This window comes from Callospermophilus lateralis, chromosome 7 (assembly GCF_048772815.1).
Source record: "Callospermophilus lateralis isolate mCalLat2 chromosome 7, mCalLat2.hap1, whole genome shotgun sequence".
NCBI lineage: Eukaryota > Metazoa > Chordata > Mammalia > Rodentia > Sciuridae > Callospermophilus > Callospermophilus lateralis.
Genome location: NC_135311.1, coordinates 134,547,279 through 134,565,604, shown reverse-complemented (window position 1 = coordinate 134,565,604; position 18,326 = coordinate 134,547,279).

The following is an 18,326-nucleotide window of genomic DNA, read 5'->3' as shown; positions in this document are numbered from 1 at the left end:
GATGGGGGTCCACACACAAAAAAAATGTGAACAAAACTATCCGATTTACCTTTGTTTGTATCCACTATATTTTTGTCCCATCCACCAAAGAAAGTCAGGTCACCAAGCCCAGAGGCAGTATGAGGAGGCAACTCCAAAGCAAGTAGATACAGGGAGGTGTGAACCAGGGGGTCACTCATGTCACAGATCGACCTCACGCACAGAGCACACCTTCAGAAGTGTCCTAGGATCCCTGCTGTGGTGTGGCTGGTCCCCCAGAGTCTCATGTGTGGGATTCTTGGTTCCCAGCGTAGCAGTGTGAGGTGGTGAGATGGGTAATAAGTGAGGCCTAGTTGGAGGTCATTGGGTCACCTTGGGAGGGACTAAGGGGGCTCTCCTGGAGCAAGTGTGCTCTATGAGCAAGACTGCCCCCTCCTGGCCACCCTGTGATCTCTCCCTCTCCCAAGTGCCCTCACCAATGCCATCCACCATGATGCGATGCAGCCAGGTGGGGGCGGGCGGGGCTTGCCAGGGTCAGTACCATGCTACTGAGACCTTGAGCCTCCAAAATGGAGAGCTCAATAAATCTTTTTTCAAAAATATATTACCCTCAGGAATTTAATATAGCAACCTCAGGAATTTTTATATAGTAATAAAACCAAAACAAATACAGAATTTCTTGACCATTTTTGATCTGTTGGAAATGGGAACCCCAAATGTGCCAATTAGCAAGTTTACCAGACATTGTCTTTTGAAAAGCCTGCTCTCGTTGGCTTGTTTAGGATCTGTGAGTTGTGCCCTTCAGCCCCATAGATGTGCACAGAGGACAGATCATGTTTGAACAGCTGGAGGATGTATTTTAAGAGGGCTCCGCGTCAAGTCTGAACAGGATGATTGCAAAAGAAGCTACTGACCAAGTGTGAGAAGCCTGGGCCGTTAGAAGACCATCGATCCAGCTGGTGGGCAGAGCCAGGTGCATGGTTAATTTGTTTGACAAATACTTCCTGAGCTTACTGCAGCCACCTGAAAGTCATGATGGTAAAGACTGCAGAGCGTTATGGATAGGAGGTGTCCCCCAAAAGCTCATGTGGGAGGCAAGGCAAGAATTTTCACAGCTGAAATGAATAGATTGTGAGAGCTGGAACCCAATCAGTGGCTCAATCCTCTGACATGGGTTAACTGGGTGGTGTTTTACTATGGACAGGTAGGGTGTGGCTGGAGGAGCCAGGTCACTGGGAACCTGCCTTTGGGTTTGCATTTTGTCCCTGGTGAGCAGAGCGCTCTCTCTCTCTCTCTCTCTCTGATTCCTTGATGCCATGTCTTGAGCTGCTTCCCTCCACCATGTCCTTCTGCCATGATATTCTGCCACACCTTGGGCCCAAGAGCAATGGAGTCGCTTACTCGTGGACTAAGACTTCTGAATCCATGAGTCAAAATTGTTCCTCGACATTGTAGTCATCAGGTCTTTTGGTCTCAGCAACAAAAATCCGACTGGAACCCAGGGAGATGTGAAAACTAGATCGAGTGAAGGAGGATTGAGGATTTTGTGCCAAATACCCTGCTGAGGATTTTACCTCCATTTCCTCATTTGACCCGTGACTGTGAGGCACATGACATTGTCCCCGTTTTACAGATGAGGAAACCGAGGCCCAGATATGACACTTACCTAAGGTCACATATCTAGTGAGTGGCTGTGCTGGTTTGGTTGCCAAAGTGACTATGATTCTATACTTTCTCCCTTTGCCATACGACTTTGAAGCCTTTTTTATTCATAGATAGGATCTATTTCCCCAACCCTTAAATCTGAGCTGGTCTGTGATTTGCTTGGGCCAAAAGAATATGGTGAAAAGGGTGGATCAGGCCAGAGCCTAGACTTCAAAACGCCTTGCTCATTTCTGCTCTCTGGGAACCTTGCCACTGCTTTGAGAATAGGCCTGGCGCAGCGACTGGAGGAGGAGAGATCACCGGGCGCAGAGGTGAGCGCTCCCCAGTCTCTCCTAGGCCAACCAGCGGCAAGCTGGCCTACTGAAGTGGTCATGCATGGGAAAGCCCAGCGGAAGTCGGAGCAGCAGAGTGTCAAAACCACCATCACCTTATAGACTTATGAGACATGATCAACGTAGGCCATCTCATTTTAAGTAGTATCTTATTACACAGTGATTGTCAATCATGTGGTGCTGGCATTTGAAATCAGGTCTAACTTAAAACTCAGCCTTCTAACTGGAAGGGGGCCTGGGAAGGAGGTCCAGGTGTGTTCTCCGGGGAAAGAGAGAATGGGTTTGGGAATCTTTAGCCTCCCTTGGCCACACATGCCACCTTCTGGTTTCACATGGGTCCAGCTGGAGAACCGCAGTCGCGATGGAGGAGCCCATAACACGTTCAAGCAAAAGGAGGACATGGTTATATTTGGGCATCTTAACGATGGCTCTGGAGAAGAGTGAAGGGCAAATTGGGTTCAGACTGAAGACAGGGGAGAGTGTCTCTTGGTAAGAGATGGGAGGGCAGTGAGCTATGACTCAGGGAGGTCTAATTAGGTGGGAAGGTGTGTTTTCAGGGAGCATTTAGGAAGCGGGGCTACCCTTAGGTGAGACTTGAAGATCAAAGTGAGAGTCAGGACTAGGACCAGACTCAGATTTGGGTCACTGGGAAAATTGGAGCCCCTGAGAAGGAAACAGAAAGGCAGCGGCAGACTTGAGGGGGAATGAGGGTTTGGTTGAGGCCTGTGATGGCGGAGGCGTCCATGCGCCATCTTGGTGCGTTGACTAGGAGGCAGTCAGTCATGCATCCGTCTGCACCAACAGGCCTGGGTGTCACTGATATGTGTTTCCTAGAGACTGGAGTCACACATTTCCATCACAGTTCTGAGGAGCAGACAACAGAATCCACTCGAACTGAAATAGAAGGGATGTTCTTTCTCGCAAAAGAGATTTTGATACTTTACAGAACCCTCAGGAGCCTGTGACAACTAGGTATAGGGGCTACAGAGCCAGGAACAAGAGTAGCCAGGAGGAACCAGCCAACTGCCCCCACGAGACTGTTAGCAGAAACCGCAGAGCTCCTGCGTCACACAGCTCAGGCCTGTGACACTGAGCCGGGGACACCAGACCCCTCCAGAGCTGTCCGGAAGAAGCTCAGGCTTCTGCCTCCAGGAAGGAGCCGATCTCCTCGCTCACTGTGGCTGTTCCTGGCCACCTGTACCTTTCCCAGGCAGGTCACAGGACACCCCCTTTGCTGCAAGGGAGTCTGGGAGATGTGGTTTCCACTCTCCATTTCCTGTAGTTCAGGGAGGAGGGCCGTAGAAGGGTGGGTTGTGTGTGGAGTGAGCAATTTGTGGTCTCCCCAACATAGAAATACAGGAAACCACGCAGGGAAATTAACAGTAAGGAACCAAAGAAGAAGAAATTCTCCAGAGGAGGCAGAGAAACCCCACTTCTCCTTAGGCGAGATGGAGTTGGGTTTCCGTCCCTTGCAACCTGAGCAAATGCCATCTTGTGCATGATTCCATCCTGTCACCATGACCATGTGTGCCTTTACATGATTATCCCCAGGGCCAGACGAGTGCTCTACCTGAGCAGAACTATCTAGACACTCAGAATTAAGATTCAGGAGCCTACTGGCTCATAGACACGACCCCGACTTCTAAGGGTTCAGATTTTACAATTTTGTGATAGTGGGGGAGCACACCCCGACAGCCACTGTGCCCATCAATTTCAGCACAGTATTCAGTAAATTGCATGACACAATCAACACTTTATCATAAAAGAGGTTTGTGCTACGTAATTTCACCCACCTATAGGCTATGTATATGCTCTCCGAACATCCAACGTGGGGCAGGCTGAGCTACAATGTTCAGTGGGTTAGACACATTCAATGCATTAGGGGATTGTGTTATTTTTGATTGACAATGGGTTTATGGAGATGCGATCCCGTCATAAATTGAGGAACATATGTCCCCTTATGCAGTCATGCACAGGGCTTGAATTCAGAGAAGACCAGGGTAAAGCTACAATCATTTAAAATCATAGCCTACTAAGAAATGTTGGCACATACAGAGAGAGGTGGCACAAGGACTTTTTATTCCTGTGACTGGAACAGCACACATTTATTATTCTGGAAGCACAACCTACACACTAGTGTTCCTAAGTGATATCTATCACACGTGAGTGTATGTGATAACTTTTGAATGCATTTTCAAATGAAATTTGAATCCAGGTTTGCAGAACCTTTGAAACACCTGTATAAAACCCCAGTCATGCAAATAAGATTTGGAAATGGGTACCCTGCACTGTTATCTACTCCAGCTTCATCCAAAGGGATCAACTTCTTTGTTATGTGTTAAATTGTGTCCCCCCTCAAAGACACGTTGAAGCCCTCATCCTCAGAACCTGGGAATGTGATATTTGGATACAGGGTCTTTACACAGACAGTGGAGTTAACATGAGGTCTTTAGAGTAGACTCTAATCCAACATGACTGTTGTTCTTTTTTTTAGAAAAATATTTTATTAGTTGTTGATGCACCTTTATTTACTTACATGTGGTGCTCAGAATCGAACCCAGAGCCTCACACACGCTAGGCAAGTGCTCTGCCACTGAGCCCCAGCCCCCGCCTGACTGTTGTTCTAATATAAAGGGGAAATCTGGAGACTGTAACGAACCTGCACAGAGGGAAGGCTACGGGAAGACACCGTGGGAGGACGCCACGTCAAGTCAGGGGATTGAGATGGTGCATCTGTAAGCCAAGGAGCACCCGGGGCTACCGGAAGTAAGAGAGAGACCAGGAGCACCTTCTCGCCTAGAGTCTTCAGAAGGGACCAACCCTGGTGCCATCTTGCGTGTGGACTTCCTGCCTTCAGAACTGTGATCTTCTACGTTGTCACTGCTATCACCGCTCTCCGTGTTCTGATATAGGAGTCACAGGAAACTGGTAGATCTACGCGGATAATGACAAACTAGGAAAGAATGTGGCGTGGTCAGAGCAGGGCCAACCTGGTTCAGTAGCATGTATTTCTTTCTTTCTTCCTTCCTTCCTTCCTTTTTTCTTAGTTTTAATGGAATTTAAACAATTGCTGCTGAAGGCCAGCGGGCATGTTGCCTTGATCTCTCAGGGTGACATCCTGGGATGCTGGAACCCACAGTTTGTATTTCATCAGCAGAAGTTAAGGGCCCCTTGAGAGTCCAGGAATGGCCTTGTAGGTGGCCATGTTTTAGCAGCGTTTGCTGGGGGTGGTGGCATTTCTGTTCCTGATCCTCATGCCGACATCGCGCATGATTTGTTGGTTCCCTCGGGCTGGTTCTCTGTGTGATGGGAAGTTGTCACCTGGCTGTTGCCTTTCTTCTCATCCTCATTATGGCCTCCGCTCTGACATCCTTCCAACTCTGCCTCAAAGGGGAGCATGTCCTCTCTCATCTGGGAAGAATTCCAGATGCATATTATCAGAATGGAGGAGCACTTGACATTTCAGATCGTCACTTTAGGGCTTCTTAATCAGTCGCAGCCGAACCTTGGTACTTTAATGGGCCTGCGGGGGCAAACAAACAAGTGGATGGAGATTCAGCAAGGCTTGCTGGCAGCTGTTGCCTTGTGCAGCTCACAGAGCTACCCTCCGGGGCCGGGCCGAGTCTCCCGGGGTCCAGCCTTTGGCTCACTGTGGCAAATCTGGTTGTCATCCTTCCTCTGCTACGTCCTGCCTTTGGAGGACTTGTGCAATGAATTAAGTCCTTCTCCCAGGACGATTCTGCTTCCCCAGACTGTCACTCCTTCTGGGTTGGGTCTCTGTCTTACTCTCTGTTTGGTAGGTACAACCCCTCAGTCAGACTTGCCCACGCCACACCCTTTTCTGGGTCCCCCTCCCCAGACCCATGTGTGGGAATGTGGTCCAGCAGTTACCATGTTTGCATTTTGCAAGGGGCAGGCTCAGGGGAGGTGTGGGTCTTTCCCGAGGGCTTGGTCTGCCCACTGTGCAGTGCCCTCTCTTTGTAGTCCTGCAGAGCAGTGTGGAGAATTACCTGGAGAGAGAAGCATTCATGCCCAGGACAGCAGTGGACATCCATCCTAGCGACTGAGGGGAAGGGACAGGAGTGGCCAGTACCCAGGGGGATGACCTGGAGTGCTCTGTGCGGTATGAAAGTCCACTGAGGATAGAGACTTGGGGTTGGCGACGCTCCGCCTGTTCAGGGGCTGCCCTCTTGTCCTACCCTGGGACAACCTGCCGATCTTGTGCCAACCCCTCTTCAGAGTTTGTTGGAGTATCTGACTTCAGTTCTCATTTTTTAATTCACAGGGGCACCACTAAACCCTCCGCACAGCTGGCTGGAAGTTATTAATCAATGGGGTCAGCCTTTGGGGAGAGGATCAATATGTAGAATATTCCTCTAAAAACAACCTAATATAGAAGAAACATTATTCTACAGGCGCCTCTGAATTTAGCTTTTGATTAATGAAGTGATTCTATTCATTGATAAGGCTGGTCCTCATTGATGAGTGTATTGACAGGTTCACTCTTCCAGAGCCAGGTGAGTGGACAGAGGGGTCCTTTGTCCCTCCACACTCTCCTCTCTGGTCTGGGGACCTCCCACACCTCACTTTAACCCTGTATTGTTGACACCTCCTCCTCTGACCCCAGGTCCTCCTAGGAATCCAGTCCCAGAATCCCAGAGAGGGATGGGGGAAAGAGACAGAAGGGGCTGTCCAGAGTGGCCACTGAACTAGGCCATCTTGGGTCTGTGGAGGGACGGTGGTCAGTTCTGCCAGCCGTTTTCCACCCGTCACCTCCCTTCCTTGTCCCTGCTGGGAACAGCACTAGTGAAATGTGGGGAAGCCAGGGCCTGGTGGCACCCACACCCCAGCTTTGTGTCAGGGGCACCACGGAGGGCAGGGGTTGGTATTGATGTGCTGGGGAGCTTCCCTTGGGTGAGGAATGTCCTACGCAGTCTTGTTTTCATGCTATTTTAAAGCTCATCTCTTGCTCACAACAGTGAAAAATGGGAATCCCAATAAAAAATTTGATAGTATTTGATTGGGTAAATGAATTTTGACTCATCCCTAGAATGGAATATTCTAGAGCCATTAAACACAATTAGGTAGATCTATGCTTATTGACATGAAAACCTGTCTGTGTTAAATTGGTAAATAAAAAGTAAAAAAAAAATGCCTAGAAGAAATTACACAGAGATATTAACAGAAGTGATCTATGAACAGGGAGATAATAGATTTTATTTTTTTCTTTCTTTTTGTTCTCTGAATTTCTGCAGGGAACATGTATTACTTTTATGACGAGTAGGGGAAAGCTTTTCACAACATGGAAAAATTCAAAAAGCGGGCTTAGGAGAAAAATATTCTGCACTAATATTTATTTTTTTATGGCACTTTACCCCAGTATTCTAAGAATAAGCCCGATTTATCTTTGTATATGCATATGTTCTTCATATTATAGTCTTTGCAATATATTTGTGACACACACATACAAATGCAAAAAAACAGACTATTAGAGTATATAATATGGCACAAAATTCACAAAGTGCATGCTCACGTATAATTTCTGTGCACATGTACTGTAGCCTGTCCTGTGCTCAGTGTGTTGCTTTGCTGGATGGATTTTGCATAGTCCTTTCCAAATACTTAATGCACATCCTATTTGGATCATCAGCTCATATTCTAATCCTCCCTGTCCCTCTGTTCTGGAAGGGAATGGCCATCCATGATCTTGGTTACTCTGTTTTAAAGAGAGATATTTTTGGAAGACGAAGTTCACGCCTGGCTCACCCCACCCAGGATGGCGGGGCTCCTGGTGGCATCATTAGTGTTTGTTTCTCGAGCACCAGTGGTCCCCGGTGTGTCCCCAGCACACCTGTGCTGCTTTCATTTGATTGGTGCATGGTCTCCCCCAGCTCAATCTGTCCTGGGGGCTGGGGGCGTGATAACGAAGGACGAGTAAGAGGCTCGCAGAGCTCTGCCTTTGCATCTTGGCTGATAATCCATGCTTGCTCCCAAATGCTGTGGTAGACTTTCCCTTTCAGCCATATTGTCTTTGTTTCTAGGTGAATCTCTCGTCTTCTTCCCTTCCTTTCTCCTTCCCTCTCCTTCTCTCCAACTCGATTTCCAAGTCTCCTTTCCTCTCTCTCTTCAGGGAGTTGATGGGTCACCTTTCGGATGACGTTAGTAGTTGGGAACCTTCAGGGAGCTGTTAATAGAGCCAGCTCTGGAGTTACAGGGGCTTGGAAAGTCCCAGTGTCACAGACAGGATGGCCTGCTGGCATCCACGGGCCTGGCCGTCCTTCCGCAGGTCAGGCAGCTCCCCCCAAATCAGCAGCTACCCTGCCAGCCTGGCCTGTCCTGAAAGCCACCTCTGGATATGGACCCTACAGACAAGGCCCCAGAAGATGACCGTCCCAGAGTTCACTCCCCTGGACACCAGCTCGCTTGATCTAAGAAAGCCCAGGGGAACCTCCTTGTGCCTTTATTCTTCTTTTACCCTATCTAGTGGTTTCATTTCTGCCAATATCGAGTGCTCTGTTCCAGTCACTGTGATTGGTCTGATCCTCTTATCAATACAGTATTCACATTTTTCCCAAATTAAAATAGAGAAAGAGAGAGGTCAGCAAAGCCCAGGAGCGAATCCTGGAGGCCAGAGGAGAGGCACGGTGTTGCCTGAGGAGCCCCTTTATCTCACCTGCATGTGATGTGCCTGGCTGGAACTGGGGGGACGTGGGTGCCCTCTGCTGCAGCGACCTTGCCGTCACCCTGTTTCCAGGAGTTTCCCCTGAAAATGTGTGACTTGTCCCACCCAGCATGCCGTGGGGAGTGGGGAGCCCCTGGTGACATGCTTGTTCAGAGGGACGTTTCTCCCCTCTTGCTGAGGAGCTCTGCGGCACCCCAGCCATGGGGGCCCCGTGCAGTGCAGGCTGCGGGGCTGGTCTGGGAGACAGCTCGGGTCTGCTACAAACACTCATCTGCCAGGGCTCTTCAAAATGTTCTTTAACCTCTGAGGCCAGTGTTTGGGTCTGCAAGATGGGAAAGCCACTGTTTTAGCTCAAGAGTGTTCTGAAGGAGAGAGCTGATCTGTGAAGGATACTCCTTGCAGTCTGCCAGTCACTGGGCTGAGTACTTTTGCACGTCACCTGAGGTTTGCAATAACCATGTGAAGACAAAAAAATCATGATCATAATGGGAACATACTTTATAAAATTAGGTGTTTTGCAAATAGAAGAGATTATGATAGAAACATGTTGCATTACACTAAAAGACAAAATAACTAACAGTTGGCCTATAACAGACACATGTTAAGTGGTTGTGGGCTGTTTCCAAAAAAAAAAAAAAGATAGTAAAAAGTGGAATTGAATGTTATATAATGCACAAAACACTTCTTCTTGGTAGATTATAGTATAAGAGGAAGTTTCTGCACATAGTAGGAGCTCAAGAAGTACTTTGTGAGAAGGGGATAATCGAGAACTGCTTTTGTTCTTCGCTACATGGACCGTGTCCATGTGAGTATGGATTCAGGACTGAAGTTTCCGTCCCCCCTCACCGTGACCCTGCGATTATCTGTCTTCATTACTTTATCCTTTTCCTTGAGTCTTATTTGAATTCACTTCTAGAATCAGTTTGGGATGCTTAAGAACATGTTTACAAGATTCAGAAACGAAGGTATTTCGAGGAGAAGAATGAGCCGGGAACTTTGGGCCAAAGCAGAGATCCACGTTCCTGGGTTGAACAGAGGAGTAATTGACTCCGAGTCCAGGGCTTCTGGAAAGATGGGCTTCACTAAAACCAAAACGCTGTCCTATGACCCAATAAACGTAGGTTCAATTCGATATGCACTGAAGTAATTTTAGAAACTGTCATTCCATTTCAGCGGCGAACGCAGCTCCGTGTGGTATGAATTCTCCATTAAGATGATGTGGTGGGGAGAAGGAAGGGATCGTTCAGAGCAATCAATTTATTTTAGTGTCCCAAATGTTCTTAGCAACAGGAGCAAACGTGGTTGCAGCTGCCATTGTGGTCAGCCTCCTGTCACAGAGGAAAACGGATGGCCTCTCCTTAGCCACCAACCTGCACTGTCTCCATGACAGAGGATCCATCAATTTTCTCCAGAGGAGAAGCCACATTTGGTTGGGTTGAAAATTAAACTTTTAATAGAAAACTAAAGGAAGAAGCTATGCTCGTTTATTTTATGGGTTGTTGCCTTTGAAGACGGAGGAAGGTCAAGAATGGGATCGAGGAGGTGAGACCAGTTGAGACATTCTTTGGAAATGTTCCTTTTGAAGCATTTGCATGTTTTATTGAACTCGAAGTCTCTTTGACATTCCTCTCTGGCTTCCTCTTTATACTCCCAAACAATCACCAGAAACTACTTCCAGACTTTATTCTTCCTTCTCACAAGTGAGTAACACACCTCTGATCCATACCTTGTCTAGGATGTGTCGGGATTCGTGTGTCATTCCTGTCCTCTGGAAAAGAAATCCAGTACCAGGGAAATGGACAGAGCAGGTGACCACTCCTTCCAAGAACATTCCAATTATATGGCTCTTAAACTACTAATGTCTTCACTTTAAAGTAGTAAACAGGACTAAGATTAAGTCATGGCCTATTAAATATCAGGCAAGATCATTTGATATCTTTTTCTTGTTCCATCAAAAGAAACAGAAATTTGTCTTGTTTTCCTTTAATCTTCCCCTTTGTCTGCTGTATCCTATTCCTGTATATGAAAAACAAAACAGTGAGTATCCTAGTCATATGGCCTTAGAATTATTGAAAAGTGATAAATGTGAAGCTTGGTTCGACTTCGGAAATTAAAGCATGCTCACTTACACATATAGAATTAATCCCATCATTACAGACTTAGCAAAGCTTGAGCTAATTGTTGCCAAGGCATGTAAAGTAGCAAGTTTAGGACATTTTTAAGCTGCCACAGCTCATGAGATGAATAAAACCCGGTTGGAAACATACAAGAGCACAATTTTATGAGCTTATTGAAGACCCACAGAATGGAGAAGAGGGAGGGTATCAGGAGATGCTAAGTGCTGTAACAACTAAACCCCAAGATCTCAACAACTTGAAGGACACGTGCTGACTTCCTGCAGCCATGAAGTCCAAAAGAGGCATTTCTGATTTCTCAGACGCCCAATCACTGTGTGGCCCTCTATATGGCCACTGAGGGACCACCCTGCAGTCAGTCAGTAGGTAGAGAGGAGGCTGAGGACTCAATGTGGGGGATTTGTTCGAACCGTGCCTCAGCACTTGTCACTCATAATGACATGTAATTGATCAGTAATTAATGACATGAAAACCGCACGGGAGCTTGGAAAACAGACCAGCTGTGTTCTCGAGAGCTGGAAGAAATGGGTTTGCTCGTCAGCGAGCTTCGTCCCTGGCACAGGAAGCAAAGTTCTTGAGGCTTAGGGATGGGAAATCAGAGTTTGAAAGAGGATCCAAGAGTTGGCTCAAGCTGTCGAGAGGAAACGAGAAGGTTACATGTGTCATGCACAAATGTATGGCCACGCCCGCGGGACCCTGTCCCAGCCAGCATCTGTATTCTTTCTGAACAAATCTCCCACTTATTTCAAAGCTCTTTTAATGGGAGCGATACACTGTGGTGGGGAAGCAGGATTCCCTCTCTAGCCAACATTGCTCCAACACATTATCCTGCCGGGAAATCTACCTCAACCTAAAATGCCACCCAAGGAGACGGGGCCACCACTCTGTGGGCAGTGCACATTCATTGCTAGAGTTGATGCATTCATTCAGTGGAATGCCCAGAGAACTGCGCTCCTCTCCAACTCCATTTCCATTTCTCCAGCAAGGCAACTAAATAAAAGGATATTTAGAAACTATTAACAGCTAATAGGTTATCCGTTTTCCTGCCTACTCTAGTCCACGGGTCAGTGTTGTTATTTCTTTTCTTTTTTGAAAAGCGCGTGCCTGCAGGCAGTGCAGTTACATTTACATTTTTAGTCAATAACGGGAGATGAGGTTGTTGTAGTTCTCCTGCTTGGAATTCATTGCAATAACTTCACCATCCGCGTAGAGGCAAGAAAATCCAGGGAAAACTGGACTAATCTCAAGTGCACTACTTGGGGATTTGCTGCAGGCCCCTCTCTCTGAACCTAATGATAACCACTGTAGAATCCGCAGTGACTGGGCAGCCTCTTCTTCTTCTTAGCAAAAGCGGGCGTGCTTGAGATCTCTTTAAAAGGGCAAGATCTTTTAGTTTTTATAACTATTGAATTCAGAATTTTTAATTTCTTTCACATAAATAATTTTGAATGCTCCCTAAAGGCCTTGGTGTTAAAGGCCTGGTGCCCCAGGGAGGCGGCAGGACCGTGAAGATGTGGGGTGTAGTGGGAGGTACTTAGCTCATGGCAAGGGTGACCTTGAAGGGCATTGTGGAATCCAGGCCCAAAGCAATGGGGCCACTCTGTTATGGTCTGGAACCTGGAAATATATGAACCCAAATAAGTCTTTTCTCTTTATAAGTTGATTATCTCAGGCATTTTATTATGGTCACGGAAAACTGATTAACACATATAATTGGTGCTATCCTTTTCTAAGTGAAATTTTAGTCACATAACAGGCCATCGTGTGACTCTGCTAGCCTTCAATGAATCATTCCCCTATAGCTGGACACTAGGTTGTTCTTATTTCTCTAAATAACATTCTGATAAATGTCAAAAGAAGTGCATCTTTGTATGCAATTCTAGATCTTTCCTTACCACAAATCACCTGATATTAGGAGGTCAAAGGGAAGGAACACTTCTAAAGGATTTCACTGCTAATTGCTGGCCGATACTACACTGAACACATTTGCTTTGCGGGTGGTGCTTGTGAATGTCCCCTGTAAACCCAAGGCATCATGTTTTAAAATCTTTGCCATCATGACCAAATATCAACATTTGATATAAAGACAGGCTCCATCCTACCCTGTATAAGGCTCTTGAGTTAAAGGCTTTGTTGCCAGTCTTTTGTGCCATTGGGAGGTGGTGGGACCTTTAAGAGATGAGGCCCAAGAGGACAAAGTCAAGTCATTGGGGTGGGGCCCTTGAAGGGGATACGGGCCCTTCCTCTTCCTCTTTGCTTCTGGCCACCATGAGGTGAGCAGTTTGCTTGGCTAAGTTCCTGCCCTGATGAACTCAAAGCAACGGGCCATGGACTGAGACCTCCCCATGAGTCAGAATAACCCTTCTCTCTTGTAAGTGTTATTACCTCAGTTGTTTTCTTACAGTGACAGAAGTTGATGGTCACCCTACCCGACCCTCTTGCATCCTGTCTGTATTTCAAATTTTGATATTTCATACATTGTGGATTTTTTTTTTGCATCTGTCTTGATTTTAAAAATTATTTTGCATTACAATGGTATTTATCTTGATTTTCTGAGATTTTGTGGCCTGAGGTGTCTCTTTCATCTCATCCTAATCCCATCCCTGCTGATTGGCGACATTCTAGGCATTCTGGAATCCTGGTGATCTGGATCATTCTAGAATGCCCAGCCACATTCTAATAACTGAGAAAAGCCACTTTAGGGCCCAGATTACGAAGCTGATGAAAGATAAGGAGCATCAAGTGCTAGAGGGCCACAGAGGCCTGCTGTGGGGTGGTGTGCACGGCTGGTTTAATCTAAATGGCTGAAAGAGGACGGGCCAAGGGGGGCGCACGCTGGCTGATGGCAGATAATGGAGGTATCAGAGCTGGCTTTGAAGCTTTAGCAATAAGCCGTTCTGCCCTCCTGAAGCAAACGCTCTGCCAAGATTCCTCCCGAGACCCCCATTCCCCTCCCATCAGTTAAAAATATCATTTACTGGAGCATGTGCCCTATTAGTTTTGGCTTTGATCTTTCTGAGACTAATCACAGACTCTAAGAGCTGTTTGTGCTGATTTTTCACCAAAGCAAACAAGGATTATTTCCTGTATCCACAATGATACTTCTCCGTCTCTGGCACGGAGGGCGCAGGGACTAATGGCCAGAGAGAGGTGGTAACTGGGTACAGTACACCTAGAAACCAAGATCTCATTTGAATCCTGGGGTTGTCAGTGCTATAAAAAAAAAATAACTCTTCCAAAATTATCAGTTAAGGTGATTTTCACAACACTAAATAGTAACTCCCGCTCCTTGACTCATTCATTCTGAATTGACAGAACATGTGTTCTGTGCCAGGATCTTTGGTTACTCTCGAGGCTTTTAGAAAGGGACAATCAAAACAACCGCTGGGGGCTGCCCTCTTAGAGTTGACAGTGGGGAGGGAGGGGGCAATAAATGAACAAAATCATCCCTCTGTGATTACGGAGGGTGGTGAGCTTTGGCCCCACATAAAATTTGGAATGTCTGGCTCTCTGCACACTGAGCGCTGTCTGTTCATCCTCAGAATAATGCAGCGATGTGGGTGTTATTTTTCTGTATTTAATTGACGGGAACGTGAGGGCTGGTGAGGACCAACAACCTGCCCAGGGGCTTCTGGGGTGGTTAAAAGGAGAGATGGGGGTCACAACCCAGGGACAAACCAAACCCACCATTTTGTCTTTCTCTCCTTCATCTTTTAGAAACGCCATCCACCCCATGGTCCCATCCATCCCCTTGGGTTCTAAAGCTCCACCAGTGACATTCCTGCCCCCTTATCTTCATTTGGGAACCATGATGAGCATTGATCACAGGTGAACTGAACCCGGGGTGCCCCTTTGGATGCAGCTCTGTGGCTTTGCTACGTGGCTGAAATGTTGGATGACACTGTCTGTCCCTCCCCGGCCCCTCATCACCACCCCCTCTAGAACATGAGGCAGGACAACCAAGGGGGATTGGGATCCGTGGGGTGGTCATCCTCACCCGGGATCCCTGCCTCCAGCCAGCCCAGTCCATGAGGGAAGAAAAGGGGGCCCACCTGGAATACCTACAGACGTCTCTAGACCAGCCCTGCCCAGTGGGGAGCAGGAGCCAGGACCGCTGGCTGTCCCTCCCTGGTTAGGTGACGGGCTCACTGTTCCTCGGTTCAGCAGGTAAGAGGCTGGCCCTAGAGGCCTGGAGGTCCCTCCCCTGGAAATACAAGGACTGGGGATTTTTTTTTTTTTTCCAGAAAACCCTATTTCCCTCCATCCCTTTCTTTAAGTTGTGTTGCCTTCTGAGCAATTATAACTTTTGGAAATGTCTGCCTGCCCTTCACACCAGCTTCTGAAATCTAACCATATTTTCTTTTAGAGAGATAAGGATGATAATAAATGAAGGCATAAGCCTCCGTTTAAATGAACAGATGATTACCGTAGATAACTGTGTAACCCTAATGTATTTCTTACTAGGAGTTTCTTATCTACGGAACTAGAACCAAGTTCCAATTTTGTAGACAGGTGGATCTCAAGATAACGGCTTGTGTATCTAGAGCTGGTAACTAGAATTATTTGTGTAGCTGCTGATACTGGTTATGAATATGCACCTGGCCATGAATACCGCTGCACAGGAAGCCCATGCAGAGATGCTGCGTTGTCAGTAATGACCACCTGGACACCAGGAGAGGCCAATTCTATTGATAGCCACCCAGGGCTTCCCTTCCAAATGAGCTGTGACTATTTATGGAGTCTTTAAAAAAAAAAAAATAGGTGTTTTTGTCAATGTTTTCATCACCATGACGAAAAGACCTGATGAGAACAATGTAGAAGAGGAAAAGTCTGTTTGGGTTCATGGTTTCAGAGGCTCAGTCCAGGGTCAACTGACTCTGTAGCCCTCATCCTGGGCTGAAGCAGAACATGATGGGAGAATGGAGTGACAGAGGAAAGCAGCTCAGGACTGGCAACCAGGAAACAGAGCCAGCTCTGCACACCAAGGACAAAATATGAACCCAAAGACACTCCCCAGAGACCCACCTCCTCCAGCCACACCCTACCTGCCCACAGTTACCGCCCACGAATCCATGTCAGAGGATGAATCCACTGATTGGGTCACAACTCACATAATGTAACCATTTCACTGACTGTTCTTGTGCCATCTCACCCATGAACTTGGGGACACCCCGTATCTAAGCCATAGCAATGAGATTCTTACCTCTGCTCCTACCATTCATCTGCTTCAATGTCCCATTAGGGCACATCGTGTCACCTCTGGGAAAGCCCACTGTACACACACGGGAGAATGAGACTGAAAAGCCACTTGTCATCTTGGGATGGTTCTAAAAGTCATTCTGACCTCACAGGCGGAGGCCTTGGGGGACACACGGGGGTTCCCAGCTGGCACTTGGAGAACCCCTGTTGTGTGACTGTCTATCGCAAATGTCTATTTACTGAATGTCCTTGTACATCCAAGTGAGGAGAATTCTTTAAAATTGAGTCACACCCGTTGGACAATTTATCAAATCTTCAAATTATTATTTGTGATTTTCATTTCCAGGTCGGGGAACAGATCAGACCATAAACCCATGGCTGGGAACTAGAGTCAGGGACGGGTTGACTTCTGTGAGTTTGAGAGATGATGATTGAATGGGAAGGGGTTCTGCCCATTGCTGAAGTATGAGTAGCCTGAAATCGGCCACAGAAGGAGCATCCACACAGGGACATTGGCAGATGCTCTGAATCGGGGCAATCTATTTGTCACACAGTGGATTTGTCTTGGATTTATCTTGTTTTGCTTTTATTGTTTTAATCTGAAGTAGGCCAGCTCCATACTCCCACAGCCCCCTCACGCTGTGTCCCTTGGGACCTTACCCCGAGCCTGGTTCCCACATTCCCACAGTCGCCTCTGCCCCAGGCCTGGACCTGGGTCATCCCCGTTCGTCCTCCTGCTGTGGAGATGGGAAGGCCTCTTCTGACGGGTCCGTGGCTTGCTCTCCTGGGTGACGCTGTAGGATCCGCCTGCCACTCGTGTCTTGGTGAAGTAGCTTAAGAATAGAGTCCCTCATTTGGTGACGCCAAAGCCGCCCAGGGCCTGGCACGGGTTATGCAGATGCTTGGCAATACCCGCAGCTACCATGGGCTATTATTTGGAAATTAACGAGGGCTCCGTGTTTCGGGGGCACAAGGGGGAGCTGTGATTCACGACCCCGCCTCTCACCATCTGTTCCCTGGATTCAAGGTGCCGCTCTTCACAGCCTTAGAATGTGAGAGAAATGATGTTAAATGATCACAAATTTCCTTGAAAGTCTCATTTTAAAGAAAAACAACAGAAAGCTTTTAAAGAAGACAATTAGCTCCTTTTTTTGTGGTTGTTGTTTTTTTTGGAGGTCAATATACCAACAGATTACAAATCAGGAGGAAAAAGGCAAAACGCAGTTTTTGTCTGGTTTTGTTTTTAATTAAGACCCCAATAGTGATTCTTTTAGGATGGAATGGAAAGTGACACCAGCTTTGAGATGCAGTTGATCAATTTTGCAATATCGCTGCCCCCAGCGGGGAAATGCGAGCAGGTGGGGCAGCCAGAGGAAAGCCTCTGACAGAGGCCAGCACCAGCCCAAGGCGGGAATCTTGCTGTTGCTAACTTCCCGCCTCCAGAAATGAAGCAAATTATATTTGCCTGTCCCATCTAGTAGAAAATTTAACAAATCTTGTTCTTAGAGGCTTTGCAAAAACCCGTGCTCCTCCGAGCCAATTCTCGGGCCCATATCCCCGGATTTTATGTAATGCAAATAAATGAAAATCCAGTTTTATACATGAAGTTAAAAGAAGATACTGATGACTTGCTTTATACCAGGGCTTTTACGGGATTTCTTCAAGTAATAAACTCCTGTAATAAATTCGAAATGACATCTGGTGTTCAGAAATTAAACGCATACCCCACTTTCCAGGGTCGCCTATTTTAGGCAGTAGAATGCATACCTGTATCTGGCAATCTGTCCTTGGGAAGAGTTTCTCACATGTACATTTTCTGTATTGACTTAAAGGCTATTTTAGCAGACCATTTCTTAAGATAGAGAAATTCGAAACACTCCTGTCTTCTTTTCTTTCAGGGACATCAGGTGCGCAAAGTGGAGTTTGTCAAACTCCTTGATTTCCGACTCCATGTCATTGCTGGTCCACTTGGGATCCTTCCTCATACTACTGTAGTCTCTTCGCCTTCTGTTCTCTTCTGCCTAAATAGGAACATGGTCCCACCTCAGGGCCTTTGCACTTACTGTTCTCTCTGCTTGTAACACGGTTTCTTTAACGTTGCGGTTTACTTCCGCCTTCATTCAGATTTGAGCTTAATCGTCACCCCTCGGCAGTCCTTCTTTGACTTTGTTATCTGGAAGGCAGCCCCCCCCCCCACCCCGCATCCCTCACCTCACTCTGGATTTATTTTTTTCTTCTGAGTGTCTGTTATCACTGACATGATAATGTATGTGTCTCTACTTACTCATTCATTGTCTGTCTCCCTCAGTCCAAGGCCATATCATCCTGGCAGGG